At 42.7% G+C, this 24064-nt stretch overlaps 2 long non-coding RNA genes across 2 annotated transcripts in view; both read right to left on the bottom strand.

Annotated features, from left to right (window-relative positions):
* Positions 1–13799, bottom strand: part of LOC129144844 (uncharacterized) — a 70706-nt gene extending 56907 nt beyond the window's left edge. Inside the window, exon 1 of the long non-coding RNA XR_008549561.1 lies at positions 13550–13799. This is a non-coding gene — a long non-coding RNA (uncharacterized LOC129144844). The remainder of the gene's footprint in view (positions 1–13549) is intronic.
* A 114-nt stretch (positions 13800–13913) lies between these two features.
* LOC119232479 (uncharacterized) lies at positions 13914–23501 on the bottom strand. The gene is made up of 3 exons (XR_005122104.1): positions 23170–23501; positions 20340–20443; positions 13914–14014 (listed from the first exon to the last, which is right to left on the bottom strand). It is a non-coding gene; the product is annotated as an uncharacterized LOC119232479 (long non-coding RNA).
* Positions 23502–24064: the final 563 nt, after the last annotated feature.

Genomic DNA, 24064 nt, shown 5'->3' with positions numbered 1-24064 from the left:
AATCCACTGTCTACCAATATAAACCCAAGGAAGGAACAGATGAATTGAACAAGACAATCACAAGCCTTGAAATTGAAAGAGTAATTAAAAATCTTCCAGAAAGCAAGAGCCCAGAACAAGGTACATTTTATCAAACCTTTAAAGGAAACTAACATTCAACTTGTTTTTAAAGATGCAAGGAGGAGTGCGCCCTGATACTTTTTTTTTAAGATTTATTTATTTATACAAGCACAGGGTACATTCAGAAGTGCGGGAGAGTAAGCGAATTCACCAGAGCCAGAGTGGGGAACAGAACAGGCAGACTGATGAAATACACTGCTGAGGGGAGCAGCGGGCGGCAGGAGAGGTCTGCGCCCCATGTGGGACCCTCACTGGTGGCCGGGGATCAAACCGGCACTGCAGAGGCTGCGGGCAGCTTCGCAGCCCAGCGCTTAACCTCTGCACCTCCATGGGAGGCCCTCCCTGATACATTTTATGATGCTAACAATTCCCTAATACCATAACCAAATAAGGACAGCACAAGAAAAGAATATAATGGACCAATATCCCTGATGAACATTGATGCAAAAAAGGCAACAAAATTGAAGATCAAATTCAACAGTATATCACAAGGATTATACACCATAAGAAAGTGGGGTTTATCCCCAGTATGCAAAGAAAAACCCTGGTTCATAACTACTGAGTGCTGTAGTCATATAGAATAATTTATATTAACACCAATTCTATCGGTGACAAGTGGGGCATAATGATACCTAGATCGCTTTCTAAGCAGATGGAATTTGGGGAGAAGATATAGAAATGTTCAGTTGTCAAATTGCAAATGAAATTTCTCCATTCAGAATCCAAAGGCCTGATCCCCTCTCCTGACCTACATAAAATTGTGACCACACACTATTTGAAAGTGGGGTAGGTAGAGGTTAAAGGAGATCCTTTGTAAACCTAAATATGAAACATGGGAAATTTTTGTTTCCTTAGTTTAAAGATGTTGGTTTGAGGCCTCCCCAGTGGAGCAGTGGGTTGAGCACTGCACTGTGAAGCCGTCTGCAGCCTCAGCAGCACAGGTGCTATTCCCAGCGGCCAGGAGATTTCCACATGGCGTGGCAGACCTCTCCTGTCTCGCCCGCTGCTCCCCTCAGCAGTGTCTTCAGTCTGTCTGCCTGTTCTGCTCCCCACTCTCTCTGGTGAATTCTCTCACCCACCTGCGCCTCTGACTTGTAACCCCGTTCTTGTATAAATAAATAAATCTTTAAAAAAAATTAAGATGTTGGTTTGAAAGTCAGATAATGGGGCTGGGAGGGTATCAGGAGGGTATGTATGAAATAAGTATGGCAGTACATTTTCCTGTTAAAAAAACAATTTTTAAGCTGGATTTTGAGAGAAATCCAGCCATATCCCCTGTTTTTTTTTAAGTTTTCATTATCCCACTTTGCGTTTACAAAGACCTACATAAGTACCTATTTTCACTAACTGAAAAAATTCCAAAGAGAATTTCACTTTTACACTGAAAATACACTCAACTTATTTGCTTCACACAATTTGCCTTACAAAAGATTTTATAGGAAAACAACTTTCAAATAGTGGGGGAAACCTGTAATTAAGCAACTGTCACGGAATCATATGTACAAGCAAGTGTTTATGCATGTAAGGTATATCTGCATATAAATTTCCTCCTTCCTTTCTTTCAAGAAATATTTATCACGAAATAGTGTATGCAATCCACTGGAGTAAGTGCTATTGATGAAACAAATCTCTTGGAGCTTACAGGACATAGTAAATAATGGGAAAAATTGTTCTTGATTATATTACAAAAAAAGGAAATTGTAATATAATTACAGAAGGATCTCTTTGGTTGGAGGAATGGTCGAGGTAGAGAACACCACAAATAATGAGAATTAAGGTTGAAAATGAAAAAGTGTTGGAGATACCCAGAAATGAGGTAAGGTGGAGAAATAAGGGGCAGACAATTGGATTGGAAACTGTAGGGTTTGAGACCTTTGGATTATCAGTGTACTGCAAAAGCATCCAGCATTAGAACTTTAATTAAATTTGCATGAATTGAATACTTAGGGTCACACCCTACTGTGAAGCAATGCTAGAAGATCAGAAGCATTTAGGCCCCTGGTCCCACTTAGCTATCAGCTGAAATTCTGGGTTCCCCCCCCCTGTCTTATTGTCTTATTTCTTTCTCTTTTTCTCTGTCCTCATTCCTTCCCTCATCGGCACTTTTTTCCCCCTTTACAGCTTTTGTTAGAAGCATCATCATTTGAATAGTTTGGAATCCTATTTGGGTTTTGGAAGAAAATGACTTCTGGGAAACACCTTGTCACTGCTGGATCTTTAGAAACTAGTGCAGGTGTGTTTGTTAGTTGCAGTCCTCTGGATTGTACTGCCTTTTGTGCTCCACTGTGGTGCTTGACTGAAGGAACAATGATTTTTGTGCTACCTGTTTCCTCTGATTTCCTTATTTTGTGTACCAAAAGAGACATGGAAAATCAGAGAATCAAGGCCAAGGACTGTCATGATCCCCGCCAAGGACTGTCGCTGAGCTGGTTGTGAGAACCATCCTCTTGGATCTGTGTCAGCAGCTCAGTTGGCTCTGCCCGAAAGAGCACTCCAGGGTCATTCTCTGTGCATTAACCTCAGTGGCTTGTTCTCTCCATCTCTCATCAGCTGTTTCTTTACCGTTGAAAGCACACACAGCTCAGATAATTAAACACTTGTGAGGCATTTTACATTTTCACGAATCAATCAGCAGTGAATTACTTTTGAATATGCTCATGCAATATTCTCCAAATTTCTTACCCACAATTTGCAGATGGACAGGGGGGATTTATCGTGAAGGAAATGAGGCCGGAGTTGGCCTTTTACTTGCAGGGGTCCCTTTCAAGGCTCCAGAAGGAGCCCTGGCAATCTGGTATTTGTAATTTGTGTCCTTTTTCTCAGTAATAGTCTCCCCATCTACAACCTAATGTTATAAGCTTGTGATCCCTCAATAATTGAATCTGCTCCTTGGAGAAACTAAGTATGTGCTTATTTGGTGAACTATAAAATGAAAAGCAGCAAAACTGTTTCATTTACCAAGCTAAGTCTATGGACATTTACATCACAGACTGTCCTGCCTAAGTTCCTCCTTTTTTCAGATGTGGGATTTTGGATTTCTAGGCAGTTTCTTTCTAATATATAGCTTAATCCACCTTTTAGAAAGAGCCGTTTCATAAATGTGGTGGTCAGGGGACTGTATCTTGCAGAATCACAAGCACGGGAGTATAACTGAGTGTAAGCTGGCAGCTGAGCCCTGGAACTCAGTCATATTTGCACCAAGGCCATGCTGCCGTGAGCTGCTCCCAGCTGGCACATGAGTGCAGTAGAACTTGCTCATCTGATGACCTATTTTGACACAAGGACTGCCCTACACTGCACAGCAGTTAGGTCACTTCTACCCAATCTTCCTTCCTTTCTCCCTCTCTTTGAGTCAGACTTACACAATGGTCTGATGGCTTCCCCAGGTTTCTCCCCATTTTCCTTTAAAAAAATCTTTGTATACTGAATCCTGCTTTAGTATCTGCTTCAGAGGTTGCAAACTAATACACTGAAATAATAGAGGAAAAAATAGGATATTGGAAGCATTAATCAAAGTCCCACTGACTTTACAGGGATCTGAAAAAATTAACAATTGAAATAAAAATACTCATTATAATTCACCATCCCATCTTTCACTTTTAGCTACATTTGAAATTTTCTTTTCTTCTCCTCTACCCAAATCCTACCTATCACATGAAGCCCAAATCCAGCCTGTCTCTTCCATGAAAATTGTTTCTCCCTCTTCTGAATTCTTATGATCTTGGTCCTATGAATTTATACATCATGGTAATCCCCAATGAACTGAGGGTGACCCACCAGTCAATCTTCAAATCCCAAAGTTTGTTTGTTCAGGCTAATCACCCACCTTTACATGTCCCTCTACTGCAAAGCTTGGAGATCAGTGTTTCCTAGATTGTTTCAGTCACAAGGGAGATAATGTGTATTTTTGGGAGCGAGAGTTTCCATGGTAAAGTAAATTTGTGAGAAATACCCATTGTGTACTGTGGCCCTTTCTCAGATATTTCAATGTACACCAGTACACTGAAGACTTAGAGAAAACCCACAGGAAAGACTTCCTCTGTGTCCCCTGTATCTGTTTGGCAATGGAGACATTCTGTCATGCCATGTGTATAGTCACAAGATTTCTATTTTTGCAACACAAGTTTGATTGAAGGGGTCTCTTTCAAGGATACATTTGTATCAAGCTACCCTTTGAATATATTTAATTGGGGACAAAATGGGAACAAACCAACTGGTAACACTGACAGCTGGGGGAGCCTCTAGAGCTCAGTCAGGAGAGCAACAGGAAAGGGGGTAAGAAATCAATAAAGACAGAGTGTGCAAGGCAGGACTTGGGAAAACAGGTCCAAGGGAGATGTGATCTTATTCTCACTGGTTAATGTTTAAAGGGGGTGGCAGCAGGCCCTTCACTCTTCCGTACACAAGCATGTTTGTCACTGCTTGCAAGGAACTCTTGTCAAAGAAAAACCAAGAGCTTCGGATGCACCGCCTTGCTTTGCAGATTCCCTTAGTGTTTATAAAATCTGTTCCCAACTAGATCATAAAGCGCAATCAGGAAAACATCTTACCATTCTTTAATCTGCTTCAACATTTACCATTTCTTCATTCATTAAGCCAATAAATATTTATTATACCCTTACCAAATGCCAGGCACTATTTTTGTGGATGATGATGCAGTAGTGAACAAAACCCACCAGCTTCCTGCCTTCATGGAATTTATATTCTAATTGGCTAAACAGATAACCAATCAAAAATAAACTGAAATGTAACATTTTTTTGATTAAACCTTATTTTCTTGCACTGTTGTTCATTTTTGCACAGTATTTGATTCCTCTGCTCAGGTGTAGTCCCCATAAATCTCTCACCACCACATCAACCTGTGAACTGTCACCGAAGACCCTTGTGCTCTTCCCATCCCTGTTTGCTGTATGTGTCAGAATCTATAGTTCCCCTGCTATATGCTTCAGAATTATAGTGGGTTTTTAAATTTTTTTATATTTTTTTATACAAGAGCAGGGGTACAGGCCAGAGATGCGGGGGGGTGGGGATGGGGGGGGTGAGAAGATTCACCAGAGATAGAGTGGGGAACAGAACGGGCAGACTGATGTGACACACTGCTGAGGGGAGCCGCGGGTGAGGCAGGAGAGGTCTGCTTGCCATGTGGGTTGCTCCAAGGCTGGCGGGGATCGAACCGGCACTGCAGAGGCTACAGACACTTCAAAGCACTACGCTTAACCCCCTGTGCTACCAGGGAGGCCCCCAGAATTATAGTTTGCATGCAAGTTTTGTCTTTTTTTTGAACCTTTGTTCAGTTTCCCGATATTCCTCCTATAAATGAAACCAACTTGTATTTTTCTTTTTCCTTCTGACTTATGAAATATAACAATATTAATAGCAAGTGTTATGAGGAAAATAAAACAGGGTAAAGGGTTAGAGAGTACACCAGGCAGAGGAGCTACCTAATAAATATTGATTGATTGATTAGGTATGCCTTTTGATTGCTTTAGCAACTGCTGCCTTCAAAAGAGAAGGTAACAAGAGGAAAGTGCTAGCTTGGCTTGCTCAAGTGTGATCATTTTTAAAACATGAGGAAATCTCCAAGTGGACAGTTCTCCGACATCCTCTATAGCCCTATTCCTGCCATTTATCAGAGAGCAAAGATTCAAACATTCTACCTGCAGCTGTCAGAGCTACATATTTAGCACAATTCCTATTGTTATGAGCAACTTGGAAAAGCTGCTACCTTTCCCACCTCCTCCAACCATTATCCCTTGTAATTACTGCAATGATTTCAGATGAAGATGTTGAAGTCCAAAATGTTTGCGAAAAAAATTGGCAAGCTGTCACTTCTGAATACCCCGCTGAATTGCAGAATGAATAATAATGCAAAAATGCTTACTGAAAGAAGAATAAATAAAAGCTTGTTGTTGTGCAATAAATCCTTTTCTGTAAAACACCGCTGAGGAAACTGGCTCTGGGTTTATCACATTTCCTTCCAAGTATTCAGGCCATTTTATTTAATTCTTTTCTGGGCTTTATTCATTTCCAGAAGCTGGTGTATGGTCCTACCCTATTGTTCCTCATGAAATATTAATGCTACAGGAGTGTATGGGGAGAGACGCCAGCTACATGGCTGTTGATAGGAGCTGCCAGTGACTAGAATACATGATTAGTTCAGAGAGTGGCAGGCAAAGGAAGTGTGCACTGTGGGCAGAGAGAGTTATTTTATTATCCTTTAATTGAAAGAGAAAAGAAGACTCCTGCTCTCTCCCCACCTTTTTCTCTCTCCTGAGGACCTAGATTTCAGGGTCTCCATCTTGCCCATGGAGGGATAGTTATGCTTATGGAAAAGCAGAAGGACACTGAAGATGACACAATCTACTCAGGTTGAATTTAGATCTCTCTGGAAGCCTCCATTGACCATAGAGCTTGGGGTAGAGCTTGGGCAACACTAAACTAGAGTTCATGGTCATGTCTGAGAAACGGCCGGGTATGACAGAGAAGGAGGCAATAACTATTCTTCTATACCTTCTATGCTGTCTATATATGTAGGATTAATACATATATCGTGGTATCATTTGATTCCCCCCAAATAATCCTGGAGAGTTTGATTATTTTTGCCTAGTTCAAAGTTGAGGTAGTTGAAATTCAGAGGCATGGATTGGTCAAGGTCACACAGTCAGCATGGGACAGAGATGGAATTAAAATCTAGGCCTCCCTGACTCTAAAGTTTAGGCTTTCACTACGCTGCTATATTATCCACTTTTTACCCAGGCTGAGAGCAGGAGCACTAGACAATACATATCTTCCTCCCTCTGGACAAATCCATCACTCCCACCAATGGCTCATTACCATTTATTATGTTAACCTTCCCAGTAACTTTTTGTTTTTTAAAGAGAAGCTTGTTACATCAAAGGAATGCCTTTCTAATTGTGGGATTATAATAGAGAAGTTATTTTGAGAGTGTGATAGTGAGCAGCTCCAGGTTTGACTCCTCTTAAAAGCTTGATAAATAGGAGCTGAATCTAAAGTCTCTCATGATCCCTGACACTGCCTAGTCTCCTTGTTTACACTTAGATTCAGCTCCTATCTATCAAGCCTTTAGTAAATGCCAAGCCCCATGCTGCTCATTTTCTTCCCCATCATAATCAAGTTCTGGAGATGAAAGTGGACATTTGGCAGTCCAAAAATATTTTAGTTTATTCTACTTTTAACAAGCCCAAATTAGAAAAAAAAAAAACTTTATATCCTGTTCAGTGATTTCTACAAGTGCTGGGAAGTCCACACTGTTTAATCCCTCTCTGTGGAAGCTGCCTACTCATTCCAGTTGCCTGGTGTTTACTAATTAAGCATCTTTAAAGCAAGGAAATTAACTCATTTGCTAAAGGTCACCAAAGTTTTCCCTCTACATCCAGAAAAAACTTAAATCCCAAACTGAGACAATTTAACCTAATTCAAACTCTTGCTTACTGTAGGAATTAAAATCAGGATGCGTCAGATCTGCTGAGATCATTGATGACAACGATAAGGAAAACTCTGACAATAAAGAGGAGCATGGTGCTGAAAGTTTCTCTGAATTACAACTTCTTAGTGTTCACCATTGCTTCAAAAACCCAACAAAATTTGTCAAAATTTTTACAAGTCATATCGAATGATCTGAAACAGTATAATTTCTGATCAAATAGCACTGCCATTGACAAGTGCATATGTCATTTGCTGTGTGATAAAGCAGGAAAAAACAGATAAGAATCTAATAAAGAAACTGAAGCTTTATAATTGAGGAAAGAAATGGAAAGACTTTCATTTGATGTACATCCATTTTCAAATCTATTTACCATATTTATCATCTCACTTTCTCCTTTTTGTATTTTTCTTCTCTATTGTTCTTTTTTTTTGGTCTGTCTCTCATCGCTCACTCTCCTCAGGAAACAAAGCAGTGAAAAAACAGCCTCCTAAATAATGAATTGCATTATTAATTTGGTTTGTTTTCAGAGTTTCTGCTTCTGACTTAACATATTAAATGAAGTTCCAGGATTTAATCAGGGAAAGGAGGCTGTCAGGAAAGAGAAAATCAACACTGCAGGTGAGTAAGCCAAAAATAATTTGCATTTGGAACTGTGCTGTAGAGATCTTTGGTCCAAGCTCTTTCATGAGGAAATAAAATGAAAATGATGTGCTTTATTAGTTCAAAAGTCATATCCTTATAATAGCGGGGATAAAAGGAAGCTTTTTTGATTTATTCTGTTGAACCATCAATATCTGGAGTCATTTGCAATCAGGGACCATTGGGAGAACATTAATTAAGTAGAAGAGGCAGCCTTATAGTCTAAGCAGCATTGGGTATCCTTCTGCAGTGGCTTGTCCTGACTGGGCCCTTCTTTGTGCCCCTCCCAATTCCCCCTTTACCTGACAGCTCGGATCTACCTCCAGAGGTCAAATGGGGCTGCGCTGAAAAGTTTTAGCCATCCCAGAACCTCCCAGAGTACCTCCTTTGAGGAATTTGAATGCAGGCACCTTGGCTACCATTGCATATGCCTGCTTGTGAGATTTTGCCTATAGTTCAAAGCAAATAGAAATATATATTCCTACTGTGTTATAAAAATTGAAGTGGAAAAAGAACTGTTGATTCTAATTCCTCAACCCAGGACTTCAGATGCCAGTGATTGCTAAGAATAAACACCCACTGAGCACATCCCAGAAACTTAATTGTTTTCTTGTTATTTAACATTTACAGTCTTTGGTGTATGCTGGCAATGCTGAGCTCATCTAAAGAGCCCTGCTAGAGTCCTCAGTGACCAAAGTGATGGTTACATGCCTGGAAGGTTAGGAAATTCAAATGCTAACATGGGGAGTAAATTACTTTTCCTTTTCTTTTTTTTCTATGCTCCCTTACAATGATTTATTCCCTCTTGGACTTCAAGGTAAAGGCCCCATTCTATGGGGTTCCATGTCTATTAAGCCATCAACATCCACCATGAAGAAAGGAAGGATTTTTTTCAGGCGAGGTAAAAAGATGGTGTTATTCAAAGACGGAAGTTCCTCAGAAAATTGGATATTTCCTTTAAAAAGTGATCAGGTAGGTGGACCTTAATGGGCTCCCTGGAGGGAATTCTTTGAGCATTCAGAAGTGACCTGGGTGCTGAATCATTGCTCTCCTTCCTGCACTTTGGTAAGAATGAATAAGCACACATTCACCCCATTGTTTATGCCCAGAAACTATGAATGAAAGACTTCACTTCATAAACATCCTGTGCCACACCTGAGATTCCATAGCAGGATTGACCCTGTCCGACCCCTGGACTTCTGCTAAACTCCTTCTAATTTATCCCACACCCCATGGACATGATTCACCTACCCCACACCCAGTTTTGCAGCACACATACAAAGCCAAGAAAAGGAGATAGGTCCTAAATACCAGAAGTCAGGGGAGAAGGGTAAGGGTGTACAGGAATTCTGCCAAATCTCTATTTGGGGGCTGCCAAATACTTATCACAACCACAGAGAAGAGTCGGTAGTTAATGTTACTGTGTTAACAACAAAAAAAACAAACCCTAAATTGTCTGTAACTTGCTCTATTTGTCCCTCCTGTCTGGAAGGGATTTACTTCTGCTTGAGTTAAGGCATATGGCAAGCAGTCATGTGCCCTGATCTTTGGTCAGCTGCTCATCTTACATTCTCAAGCCACCTCATTTCCGCCTGTTGATAGAAAGAGGCCAGACTGGGCTGGTAGGAGAATATGAAAACCATAGAAGTAAAACACAAGCTTTAGGGATGCTTCAGTTGGTTGAGATCCCTAGCCAGCATAGCACCATAGAAAGTTACAGAACCAATGATTTATTTTCTGGCATGTTAGTTTGAAAATGGGGAAAGAGGCTATAAACTAAGAAATCAGGCAAGGGCCTTTTTATCACTATATTTGCTGATCAATTTTAGGTTTTGGTTTATAATGCTAGGGTTCATGAAATTTTTTATTTTCTCCCAGATAGTCTGCCTTTAAATGGTTCCTGGGTTATGGCCTCATCTCCCGATGCAGCTTTCCCCTCATGTCTCAGACAAAGCAATTTCCAGTGCCTCGTGTCCTTGTAGCACTCACCTACATGTAGAACTCAGCAACTGTCTAAACAGTCACTTGCCCTGGTTAACATACCTGCTATGGTAACAGACACAGGCAGACAAGGTCTGCCCTCTTCCTTATATGAGCCCCCACAAGCATCACCAAGCAACTGAGAATGTGTGGGGAGGGACAAAAAGTTTGAGCCCATTATTTCAATGAGAGCAGAAATAAAGGACCCATAGTAACCTCCAATCACAAGCATCTCCTCTCTTATTTGCTACTCTCTGATAGTCAAGCCTTTCTTAATCTTCGGTAAAAACCCATTTCAAAGGGCAAGCACACAGAATTCTCAAGGAGGGAGCTCCAGCAAGGAGCCTCCACATACAGTACAATTATGAGAAAAGACACTTTCATCACAGGAACTTTAGATACTGCAGTGCTTTCCTGTCATCATCAGAGAGGCGAGTGATACCTGGGAGGAGGTAACAGCTTTGTGGTTCCTTACTTTTGAATAAGAGAAAAGTCACTCTCCACTGATCCCAAGTGTTTCCACTGGGAGAGTAGAATTACATGGTGGTGTCAGGGGCACTGGCCTTGGGGCTCACTTTAACTTCCAGCTTGGAAGGGATCACTTGTGTTGTGTTGGGGTACAATTTAATAAGGTGAGAAATAAAGTCCCCACTCCTTGCCCAGCAGGCAGGTTTGGGAAGCAGAAACTGATAAGGCTGCCTTGAGGACAAGGCCATAAAACCAAGGACCACTGTGACCAGAAAAATCAGCCCAGATCTAGGAATGCAGAAGCAGGGCCAGGATATATTTCTGTGTCAAAGGTCAGTGCCTGATACCAGATATCCCAGGAGATAACTGGTGCAAACTGGTGCCCCAAGTGAGGAATTCTGCAAAAAACACTATAAAAAGAGCTTCAAATCCTCCTTCTGGAGTAGACTTCTTCCATCTCACCTGCTTTCTCTTAGCAGTGTATTTCAATAAATCTAACTTTTCTGTTCCCCACTCTCTTTCTGGTGAATTCTTTCACCCCCATGTCTCTGGTCTCACCCTGTTATTTTTCCCCACCACATGTTGCCAAATCTACACTCAGGGTTCAGGGTCTACCCTCTCATAAAATAATCAGGAAAGTACTGATTCACTGACAGCGTTAAGCCACACAGCCAAACTTAATACAAAGTTTCAAGGCTTCATTGCCAAAGCTCAAATACTGAGGTCATATTCCAATTTTCCATTTACTTGGAGGAAAAAAAAGAGGTCCTGGGATTTTCTAAAAAAATTGGAAGAGGGAAGTGTTAGATATGGTCAGAGAGCTCTTTATATATGATTAGGTTTAGCTACATATAGTAGAAAACCCAAAGAGGAGTGGTTTAACAGATTAGGGTTTTATTTTTTTTCTCAGGGACAGGAAATCTAGGTAGGTAGAATTGTTATGGGGCAGGGTTAGGAGCACACTATAATCCCCACACTTGCCCACTCTAAATAGGTTCTGCCATCTGCTGTACTGAGACAAATATACTCTAGTGGGTAAGACCTTTAATGGAAAGAAGTTTTAATACAGTTAGTGTGCGATACAGAAAAGGGAAAGAATAAAGTTTGCAAATCAAGTACCTGAAATACCCATCACCTCGAGGGCAAATGCCCAGCCAAATAGGGTTGGTCCAAAGAGGGTCCCCTGAGGCCCAAATGCCTCCCACAAGTTTAAGGCACCTCCTGGCAGGGACCCATAGGAAAGGGGCAGAAAGGTCCCAGCACATCAGGGGCAGGAGCAAAATCAAAGTCAAGATGAATGCTGCCATGGTTAATCTCCCCACGGGTCTCAAACCCACATCTGTTTCAGTCTCCTCTCCAGCTTCTTCTCCCTGCTCAGTTCCACCCTTCCTTGGGTAGGCGGGAAAGCTGGAACCTCCCCCTTGTCTGGGGACCACCCCGTTACAGAATGACTCTAGGTAAGGCCAGAAACCCAGCTTCCTTCTATCCTTAGGACTCGGCTTTTATCCTCAAGATCATCTTTTGCCCACAAAATGGTGACTATGACTGCAGCTATAGGGTGTGGTTCTCATAGTGTGATTTCCAACTAGCAGCATGGGTATCACCTGGGGACTGGTCAGAAATGCAAAGCCTCAGGTCCCAGTTCAGACCAGCAGTCATCAGAAATGCCAGGGGTGAGTCCCAGTAATTTGTAGTTCAACAAGTCCTACAAGTGATTCTGATATAACCTCAAATTACAGGCCCTCAGATCCAGGAAGCCAGGAGGTGCAAGGGAGGCAGCTGAATTGGATTCTGTTAAATGGGCTTCCCAGAAGCTCCACCAAATGACTTTGGGTCTCTCTCCCTGCATTCCACTCTTACCTTCCTAGCCCTCCCTCCCACGCACTGGAAAATGCAGCAATAGATGACATGCAGGTAATTAGCAGGAGAACAGCAGTTAAGCATTCAGGCTGGGCACATTTTGTTTTGAACCAGACATATTTACCAAACTATTGTTTCAGTGGGTAAATGATAATCCCTTTTCCATTTGCAATTTTGTACCAAAATATTGAACACCTGTACAGATGATGCATGACAAGGTTTGGCCCAGCTAAGTGCATATACTCATGATACTATTGTCAGGGTACCATTTAATAAGGTTAAAAACTAAACCCCCACTCCTAGCCCAGCAGGCGGGTTTGGAAGGCTTGGCTAGATAAGGGAGTTCATAAAGCTGCCTGGAGACAAAGCCCTAAGACCGACTACCATGACCAGGAAAACCAGCTCGGCTCCAGGAATGCAGAAGCAGGGCTAGGACATGTTTCTGTGTCAAAGGCCAGTGCCCAAGACCAGACGTCACAGCAGATAACTGGTGCAAACCGGCACCTGAAGTAATAGAGCTCGTGAAAACAGTACAAAAGAGAACCTCAAATCCTCCTTCCCATGCAGACCTCTCCCATCTCACCCCCGCTACCTTATTTACTTCAATAAACCCACCTTTTCTGTTCTTCACTCTGTCTCTGGTGAATTCTTTCACCCCTGCACTTCACGCTTCACCCCAATATTTCTCCCCACTACAACGTAAGTCACAGCAAAGTATATTTAAATTTTTTATATTTAAGCAGCATTTCTTTGAGTCTCTAGATTTTTCAAAAGTAGGAAAAAGTGGGTAATGGCCCTGACAGAACCTTTTAAGACTTACTTTTGGACACCAATTCACACACATTGTTATTACACATTCCATATCCTTAAATGAACAGATAGGCTCATGAAAACAAAAGACAACCAAAGGAGAGAAAACCAGATTCAAACTCATTAGAATACTCTCCACTTCTTCCTCACGCATAACTGTGCTTTTAAAGAGCCAAGTGACAAGCAGCCAGCTCAAGCAGGAATTTAATAAAGAAATTAACTCACCAGTTATATCAACTGGTCAGAATAGATTTGCTGTCATCTTTTACTTCTCCATCCACAGCTACAGATGTCTATAACGCAGTTTGTTCAGATTTGTCTTCCGTTGAGTTCTCTAGGAAGGAGATGCTGGGATTCTATGGTTTGTTTGCAGGGAGAATCAGTGGTGTGTTCTCAGGATCAACACCTGTGTGGCGTGAGGCAAGCAGGATTGGACATAGGGAAATACTGGGCTGTGGATAGACCATAGCAGAGGCCTCAGTCCACCTTAAAGAGGACTCCAGGCTGTTCTCACCTTTAATATTATCCCAATTGAGGCAAAAGGTGGAGCCATTATACTCCCCAGATGACCTGTCATTGGCTGCCATTAGTGCAAGAGGGCGTATATGCTTACGTGAGGCAGCTCCCTTAAAGGGGCACTTGCTGGAGAGGGACTTGGCCTCAGTCTTCAGCAACCAACGCTCACCATGACTGCAGGAAAGAGTACATAGGAATGAAGGGGGGTCGGGGCCTGAGGATGTTTCTGCACGGCGGGCGTCCACTATAGAAATGACTAGAATGTTTTTAGAAACATATCTGTAATTGTCAAAGATACCAGTAAAAGCCAAGTACTCAACAGCACCTCCCCGCCTCCCTCATATGCTAAATTACTTCTAGGAGTCACTTCCCAAATTCTTACTCCTCCCACACCTGCTTTCTGGTCTTCAAAATGTGGAACAACTCAGGGCCTTTGCATCGCTGTTTCCCCCCTTTCATATCATGCTTCTCTTTAGATATCCATACAGTGTGTAGTCAAGCACACCGCTTAGATGTTACCTCCCCAGAAAGAGGCTGCCTTGACCCTATCTAAAATATCACTATGACTTATAGTCCCTTTACTTTATCTCTGCAGCACTTATCTCTACCTAACATTAAATTGTTTATTTCTTTTTCATTTATTGGCTTTTTGTCTGTCCCCCAACTATAAAAGAAAAACCCATAAAGACAAGGTCTGGTTTGCTCCATTAATCATGATTGATATTATTTATTTTGATATCCCTAACAGAGTACCCCACACACAGTAGAATTCAGTAATATGTGAGAAATGAATAAATAAACTCATTCAAATTATCTCTCATAAATTTATGGATGTGGAAAGAGTTCAATTTTAGATAGAAATAAAAGAAAGTTAATTATTTTTCAGGTAACCAGAAAATTTTAACTGATATATACATCATAGCTATCACCAACCAATCCTTTGAAGGAATTGTTACTGAGATAACCTGCTATCTTGCATCAGCTTGTAATGAATATTTATAATATTAGTTTACCTGTAGCAAACTCTTACATTTCCCATTTTGGAATATTTATGTCTTTCATCAATTAGACAGCTTTCATCATTTATGCCTCAGTCACTTTAACCAGGTCCTATAGGGAGGAAAATTGTGGAACTTGGAACACAATCAGGGCGCTACTCCAGGGTTTTGGGTTTTTTTTTTTTTTTTGCACAGTTTAATGAAAACCTTATTTTAGGTTTATAGGCCAATAAGGCCAAGCCAATGACTTCAGCAGCCCTGCTTAGCAGCATAACAAGGCCTCTGGCTAATCGGGCCCATGTTTGTTCCCTCCTAGCAAGAAGATTCGTGGGATCTGTTTGATGATGCCCTGAGGAGTCGGGGGAGGAGGGCTTTTTAGAATTTGGGGAGTAGGGAAGTGTGTTTAGAGCTGGAACTGCTGAGAAGGGAGATGAGGACCTTGCAGATATCTGTTTTCTGTCAGGTCAGCTAAATGCCTCAGTAATATTGCTGGTCAAGGGCCTAAGGAAACAGAACTGAGACTGGTCACATACACAATGGCTGCTAAACCCAGAGTATAAAGTGAGGCCCCACTCATACTACCTCTACTACTCCGGCTCCCCAGGAAGTGAAAGCTTTGCGGTCACAGGAGACAACACCCTTGGATATGGAGCCAGAAATCTTTTGCAGGGCAGGAGCAGCATTAGGGTCACAGGTGAGTTTCTTTTATAGGCCACCAGCTGGGGCAGGTGGGGTGGGGAGGGAGAGACAAAGAGAGATGATGGCAATTGTCATTCCTGTCCCCATGTCACAAGGAGACACCCCTCAGAGTCTGCCAGCAATAACTGGGGCAAAGGGCACGGAAGATTTTCATGAGCATCTATTGAATTCAGAGGCACTATAATTATGGCATCAATTTAGATGTGACCGGGTTTGTATCCACAGTTAGGTGACTTTTGGGTTAAAGTGTGATTGGCCTTTAGTCCTTGCAATGCAATTATCCTGAAAAGCTACCTCTGAAAAGCCTCTTAAAAGGTTTAATTTACATCCCAATAGAATGCATCTGTTTTCAGATTCTGATTTTTTTTCTTTTTACTTTATTTCTGCAAAAGGGTGATTTTCATATCTTAAATGCTTGAAAAATTCAAGTTCTCACCTAGTAGAATTGAGCCAAGGAAACCAAAATTCATTTACTTATGAGGTGTTGCCCTCAGGAGGTCTATAAAGCTGAAATTTACACTGACCTTATTCTACAATGCTGGTTTTCCCTTCTCACTCATAAGAAGATGCCTGGCAGTCTAACTTGGCTGCTCTGTAACAACAATGGATCATTTTCTTTGTAATAAATGCTCCATCCCTAACTTTTAAAATTCTTCTTCATTTAATCTTAACCACCTGATGAAAATATTTTTTGTTCCTTTTTACAGAAGAGTAAATTGAGATAGAGAAACAGGCCAAAGTCATCCAACTAGTGAGGACAAGGTAGATCCAACCCAGCCTGGGTATTTCTAGGGCCTCTCTCTAAGGACCAGCATGCTGCTCTGGCTCCAATCAAGTGTCTGTCAGTTCTTTAGTGCCCATTTTCTGGTTGTCTCTTTACCCCATCCCAGTCTTAGGTTCTAAATAGACACACAATAGCTACTCTATGAACTTCTGTTGTGTGGGTGTTCATAGTTTACTTAAGTGACTGAATATCACCAACAAATTCTACTAGGTGAACAAACCTCTTACAAAAGTAACGATGAAACTGGGCAGGACTCAGAGCCTAACGGAGTGAGAAATTGGCACCCGCCGAGAGCCTCTTCAGGATTCTTCCACATACTCCCGCCAAGGCTACTGAAATCCCTAGCAGGCCCCTTTACCCAGCAGTCCAAATGACCTCATTTTCTGGTAGGCAGCGTGATTCATCGCTGGGCTTCCTTGTCTGGAGTAAAAGTGGCAAGTCATTTGAAAGAAATGTAAAGCTTGCAATTGCTTTTATTGAGCATGGGAGAGCTATAAGAGCTATGTTTGAATTAAAATTGCAAAGGCTGGTCATGGAGGTAGAGGCTTCCAAGAGAGTGTTTTGGGGAAACTTAGTTCCTGACCTTCAGTTTGGATGAGTGTAGGCTAAGTGATGGTCAGTTCTTTTGCGCCATCAGCCTCTGCGGTTATCACCTGCGGCCTTGAATGCAGGAGGTGCTTGGGAGTGTGGGCTCGGGGCATGCACGCCTGATGGTGGACACCTGGAGTGTGTTACGCATGAGTGGGCACACCTGAGCTGAGAAACAGGCTATAAGAGCAGCATCACAGAAGATGGTGCGGCAGAGTGACCACAAAGAGGCAGGACCACGAGATGACGCCAGAGAGACCCCAAAAGTGTAAAGATCCTGCTGGAAGCTGGGAGGCCTGCCAGCCCCTTCACCCCCTGCCTGCCCTGCACCTGGTTGCCTCACTATAAGCCGTGTAGAAAGATCATTAAAAGCTTGAAAAAATCCATTAAGGGCTCCAGGACCCTCCTTTACCCATCTCCTGAATCAACAGAGAAACTGCCCCATTTCTTGCTGTTTGCTGGCACTACAATGAGTCATTCCTGAGCACATCAGACTTTGTCGAGGTGTCCATGGTGTGGAAGTGAAAAACACCAATCCGCTTTTAATCAAGTTTCCCTTCACCAGAAATTGTTTCCCGCGGGACACACCTGGCTGCATTACTGCCTCCATAGTCTTTATTGGTATTTCATTAGCAAGCAAAAAGTCATTCAGAATGATGCTCCTGTGCTTTGTAAAAATCTCATCCAGCATCCTATAGGATTCTAAGTCACTTCTAAGTCACTTCTTTAACACTAAGTTGAGAGTTGCTTCCTATACTTTTTTTTTCCCCCGGTGTGAGAACGGAGGAGTTGGAGTTATTAAACCAGTGGCAGTCGCTACCTTTCCTTTAGTCTGGAGTGTGCTTGCTCCTTCCTCCAGTCACCCTACTCACATCCCAAATGGTTGTCAGGAGATTCCCAACACATTCATAATGTTCTTTGTTTTACTTCCTCAAAGCCTCCTTTGAAAGTCTCCACCCTTAAAAATCAGTGCCCTGTAGTGAATCCAAGGGCAAGTTAGGGAGAATTAGGCAGCCTCAAGGACAGTGCAGGTGGGGACCTCGGGAGAATTAAGGAAAGCTTCAGAGATAAGGGCAACAAGAGGCATGTAACTAATTCCACTGGGAATAATAAACAAACATCCCAGGACCAAGGACAACATTGTTAACACTGGTGTAGGTTTCCCTCAGGTGATAAAGGGAGGTGGAGTTTGGGGAACAGGGAGTAGTTTAATTTATGGACAAATTAGGAGGGCAGCAGACTCATGTCTGGTAGACCACCGTCCTGCCCTTTGACAGAGTGCAGGGATATTTATGCAAGGGGGAGATGAGAAGGGGTCAACACTGAGACTGGTGGGCACCAGCCTGTTTTTCTTCAATAGCTGATGTTTGACTTTCTTTTTCCTAAAATGCAGGGGTGCTCATTTGGGAGACTACAAACCTGTTAGATAAGGAATGTAAAAATCCCCCGCTCAGCAGCAGATTAAGTGAGACAGCAGAGAACTAACCAATCACAAAGTGACCAGAGGAGCTTTAGAATAATGAGGGAAAGAAGGTCTATATTCCCTGAGACACAACTCCGCTTTGGCTTCCTTGCCCCTCCCTGGCCTGGTTTCATGGCCAGGGAGTCTCACTTTATTTCTGTTCCTTTTCTCCTCAATAAACTTTTTCTTTCTTTAAACAAACCTTCCTCTTCTCGCTTGCTTGCCTGAACATCTGCGAAGTTCCTGCTGCGGCTTCGTGAGACACCAACCCATGGTGGTCTAGTGGCTGGGACTCAGCGCTGCACCTGCAGCCTGGGATCTGTTCCTGGCTGGGAGACTAGGCCCGACAATTCCGGTATCAGTAGGACTATCCACATGTAGTTGTTGCTAAATAAATGTGATTGAAGGGGTGGATGAATGGAAACTAAGCAAGGTGGTAGAATCCCATCCTGTGAAAAAAATTTAGGAAAGAAATAAGAACTTGGACTTGCAAAGGGAAGAAATGATTTAGCTTCCAAAGAAGGAAAAAGAAATTTAGGAAAGAAATAAGAACTTGTACTTGCAAAGGGAAGAAATGGTTTGGCTTTCAAGCAAGAAAAAAGAAATTTCTATGTGTCTTGTGATTATCTCTCCTAGGGCCTGCTTAATTCCTAACTGCCTGCCAGGGAGTGACTAAGGTAACATTTTGAGTTCCAACTGACTCTATGACTCCATAGTGTAAGGCAGTTTGGAGTGTGCTGCCTGCCCCAGTGAGATCAGCCTGTGCAGAACAGAGGGGATAAGAGGTGAAAAACCATTATATTCTGAGAATTCTCAACTATAGTAAGGTCCGGCTCTTAGTACAAATATGACATAGTCACATTTGTCTCCTAATTCCAGTCTCCTTCCTCTCTCCTGTCCTATGCTGCCCCTTTTGCCCCGACCCCTTCCCATTGGCAATGGTGAGGGGGAAGAAAATGGCCCCCGGACAGCCACTGGCTCCCACCAGCCCCTGAGGGGCAGGGCTCCCTGTGTCTCTGTCTCTGCCCATCATCTCTCCAAGCACAGCCCCCTCAGCCACTTTGCATTGCTGGGTTTGGCTGCTCACGGTGAGGGCTCCTCAGCCCCTCCCCAGCTCTGCTCCCATAGCTGCTGCAGGAATTTATGCCTCAGCTTGAGCTTCCATTGGCTAGGTTTCCCTTTTATTCATTTATTTATATAAAATTTTTAATTACACAAATAATACATGAAAACCTTAGGGTTATAAAATTTTTAATTCACTCATAAAAAATAAAGCTACTTTCTGCCTTGGCAATAAGCATCCCACTGCATCCACGTTCCCAAAAGTAATTGTTCCTCTGCATTTAAGCTCATATAAGAAAATCCAAAACAATGGTTTCATTTCATGTGTTAAGGATTTAAATATTATCATATTGTGTGTACTCTTCAGTAAAGGGCTTTCTTCTCCACTAATATTTCTTTCCTTGTCAGCGTACACAAGTTGACCTCACTCTTCACTGCCATATAAAGAATGTGATGAGCACTGCAGGGTTTACTAACCTATTCCTTATAAGTAAATATTTAGGCTGTTTATAGTTTTGCCGCCAGGATGACAAAACCGTGAGCATCCTGTGCTCTCCAGTTTGTGCCTGAGTGTGAGTGCTTCTAAAGCACTCACAAAGAGAGACTTCCATGGCAGGCTCATAAGACATTTTATTTTTATTTTACTTTTATTTTTACCCTTTCTTATTTTTATTTTTAAAAAGTAACTTCATAGGCTAATCTAAGAATACAGGGTAGCATTCCACCTACATTTTAATTTGCACCAGCCACCGTCCTTTAAAAGAGCACAACAATTTATATTTCACCAGTATGATACTTGAGTATCATTCACTACATCATAAATAATACTCCACGGTGTCATATATTAAAACGTTCATATTTAGTATATCTTTACTACTGTTTTGCACTTACTGTTTGTGTACTTACCTTGCATTTACTTATTCGACAAACATGTCCCAGTTATTGTCAGCCACCAGAAAATATCCACAGGTAGACAGGCTTTGTAAAACTGGCACTTCTAAAAGCAGCAACTGTGGAGGGGATTTGGTGTCAGGAAAGACTTGTGAGCACTGAGTCCTCTTCTTCTGCCAGTTCAGACACCACTAATGCCATTTACTGGTATTTCAGCTCCCAGGGTGAGATGTCTGGATGCCTGTGCAAAGCTCAGAGGCAGGGTCACATTTACTAGAGCGTCTCAAGCATGCCAAGAGTCCCCAGTGATTACTCCTGAGTGGGAGGACTGAGCGCAAGAGAGCTTGGGGGTGGGCGTGGAAGCGGGAGCTGCCAGTTATAGGTAAGGGTGAAGACAGGAAGTTTGTCTTTGGCAAGGTGTCCCCTAGAATCAGTTGGATGTTTCTGTAGGTTTGGTGGGACTTTGGGGTGTTCTTACTCTCGTTTTGAGGATCATCCACTTGGAATGTTACTAAAAACCCAGTATATATAATGATGCTGCGGGTGCTGCTAATGGTACAACAGTAATGAAAATGATAACGTTTCATTAACTCCTAACACTCCTTTAAATGTAACACGACTCATTATTTTGTAAGCGACAGAGGGAAAATGTTGCCAATTATCAGTCACATCTGGTTTCATAGATATGAAAATGTAAATACAAAGTCCTGGAGTCTATGAAATATGGTAAGAATTCCCAATTCTCAGGTGCCTACAGTGTGTGGCATTGTGAAGCTCTTGCACATGAACCATCTTACGCATTCTTCATAAAATGTTTGATAGCTGAATTTCCAAAAAGAAAATACTCTGGCCTATAACACATGCCAATTTTCATAGCGTAAATACTACCACCTGGCCATTTATAATCTCACCAATCTGAAGTCATGGAATTGGAGTTGGGAAGAGAAGTAGTGAGACTTGATCCCAGCACACCACTGGATAGGTCCTATTATTATTTCCATTTTACAGATGAGGTAAGTGAGATGTAGAGAGGTGAGGTAAAATGTCAGGGCCACTTCACAAGATATCCTTACAAACAAGGGTTTGAGGACTTGGGCTAAGGGATCTGGAATCATTCTTCCAGCAATCCACTCTGCTGAGCATTCAACTTCAGCCTACCCACTGTCCCACCATTGGGAGCTGGATCACTCTTAGGGATGACAAGAGCAACTGAGTCTTGCTCACACATAGGCACTAGACTCCCCTCTCCCTTCCAGCTTCCCACTGGAGGGGGAACAATTACCCAGTGTGAGTTTGAACTGTCAAAAGTATAGTAAATCACCTATGAAAATTGTGAACATAAATCAGGGTTCTATTTGTGTTGAGATGAAATAATATATCATTTTTAGCCACAAAAGAAAATTAAAACTTCTATTTACCATATACCTTCCCCCCCAAACATTTTAATTAAGCTACCAGAGGTCACCAGCATGAAGATACAGCAACTCTCACTTTTCTCCTTATGCATCTGCTAGAGACTAGCATGTGATTAAATTGGTTAACACTTTCAAATCCAGGAAGGTGTGGTGAAGTTTATGGCGTCAGCTGAGAAGATATTAATCTTAGATGGGTGAATATCCCAAGTGTGGAACACTATAGAGAATCTAAATTTTGCAAGTTCACTGATATGGGATAAAAATCCCACATCTGTGCATCTGTCACTTCTTGGATTCCTGATTCTATTTGTAAGGAATAGATTATATCCAGATGGGCTTCTGTCACCTGGCTACACCAGCAGCATGCAACATATTTAATTTATTTCTTTGCATCCATGTCCTGTGACCTTTTGCTTTGCCTGGTTATTTCCCGCATAGCCCACAGGCAGGTGTCACATTTCAGTGGCCTGACCCCCTTGTAGGAACACCACCAAGCACACCAGGGCATGACTGCCTGGGCAGCTGCCAGATGGGGAAATCTTCAAGGGAGATATTCACACATGGAAACAGTGCCAAGTAGCAAGCAGTCTTGCGTAACCAACATGGCATTGGAAACACAATGCCACTGATGAGTAAGAGGCTGTGGTATTTGTGGAGACTCAGCTATTGCAGACAGTGGCATTAACATGCCCAGCTATGGCCATAGTCATCTGAGTTTGGGAACCTAAATATTCACATAGCATATATTTTTGTCCCTGCTATTGTCTGCTACTAAACCCCTGTCTTGGATCTCAGCTGCAGCTGTATATTTCTGAAGACAGACTTTTCCAGTTCTTCTAGCAAGAATGTATGAAATCACATGGCCATGTGTTCACTTCCAAACTGGATATTCGACTTCACTTGGGAACTGGCCTAGCAGGATAACAAAGGCCATATGAAAGTTTCAAGGAAGAGGAAATGGTTCTCTCACATGGTGAGGTGACAGGGACCTGTGTTGCCATTCACTGAGGCAGGACTGCAAGATTCAGCAGGGAGGTGGTGTGAAAACAGAAGCCTTAGTCTGCCCTTGCGCTCACAGAGAACAGAGTGCCATAAAGCACTATTAGGAAGGAGGATGGGAGATTGAATTGTGAGACTCTGAAACACTGTTAAACCCCCTCTTACACCCAGCAAAAGGAAAGCTGCTGCCCTCGCTTCAGTTCCTTTCCTTGGTCCAACTTCTTACTAAGAAAATGAGTTTATCTCTCAACTTTCTTCCAGCCACCCACCTTTACAAGTGACTTATTAAAGGTTTATCCCTCTGCCCAGCACCGTTGGAGGTGTGTATGATAGAGCTACAGGACTTCTGTCTGTGAGAAGCACACAGACAACCAACTCTAGGTGCACTGCCCAGTAACAAAGGTAATAAAGGCCAGGGAGGGAGGAAATACCTTTCAGGGTGATCTAACGTTCTCTCTGAAAGAGGTGGCAGGCTCCAGCCAACATCTTTACTTCTTTCACTTTTCTTTCTCTGCTCTTCCACTCTGCAGGAGGGGAACAAGAACGAGGTGGTGATACTGGGCAAATCCTGGAGAACGACAGGAAATTGAATTGTCTGAGCAATGTGGTTTGACAAACTGAGCTCCTCGGGCTTCCAAATCTTAATCTCCTGCAGTCTTAAACCAGGCACTGGTCGACTGTGCCAGATTAGCTCATGGTTTTCATAGGTTTCTCAGTTTGTCCTCAGCCTCCACCTGCCTCCAGACAACAGTGACCCTCCTGTTGGCCTCCTAGCAGCTGGACCCAGGCCCTGGGGGGCTTTTTGCCCCCTTCCCTGTTCTTGGAATGTGCGCCCCACTTACTCTCCCTTTCCCACTCCCAGAAGCAGCCCAAGGACATATCCCTGAAATAACCTTGCGTTGTGGAGGCCATCTGGTTAACGCCTACGATTAAACCCAAATAAAGCCTCTATGAACTTTTTTTTTTTTTAAAGATTCATTCATCTGTGCATACGAGAGCTGGGGCACAGGCCAGAGATGCGGGGGCTGAGAGGATTCACCAGAGACACAGTGGGGAACAGAACAGACAGACTGAACAGAGCAGCAGGCGAGACAGGAGAGGTCTGCTGGGCCATGTGGGTTGCTCCCTGGCCGGCCGGGGATCGAACTCGTGCTGCAGAGGCTGTGGATAGCTTCATAGTGTGGTGCTTAACCCCTTGCGCCAGCAGAGAGGCCCAAAGCCTCTATGAACTTTTAAGATTTGGTGGGCAGGTGCAGAAAATGCGTTGTCCCGCATTTGCCCTGAGCAAAGCCTCAATGTAAGTTCCCTTTGAAACAGAGCAATAGC

The sequence above is a fragment of the Talpa occidentalis genome, unplaced genomic scaffold (assembly GCF_014898055.3).
Source record: "Talpa occidentalis isolate TD23 unplaced genomic scaffold, MPIMG_talOcc4v2.1 talOcc4.7, whole genome shotgun sequence".
Lineage (NCBI taxonomy): Eukaryota > Metazoa > Chordata > Mammalia > Eulipotyphla > Talpidae > Talpa > Talpa occidentalis.
The sequence above is the reverse complement of the archived record's forward strand: the minus strand, read 5'-3'. Positions and strand labels throughout refer to the sequence as shown.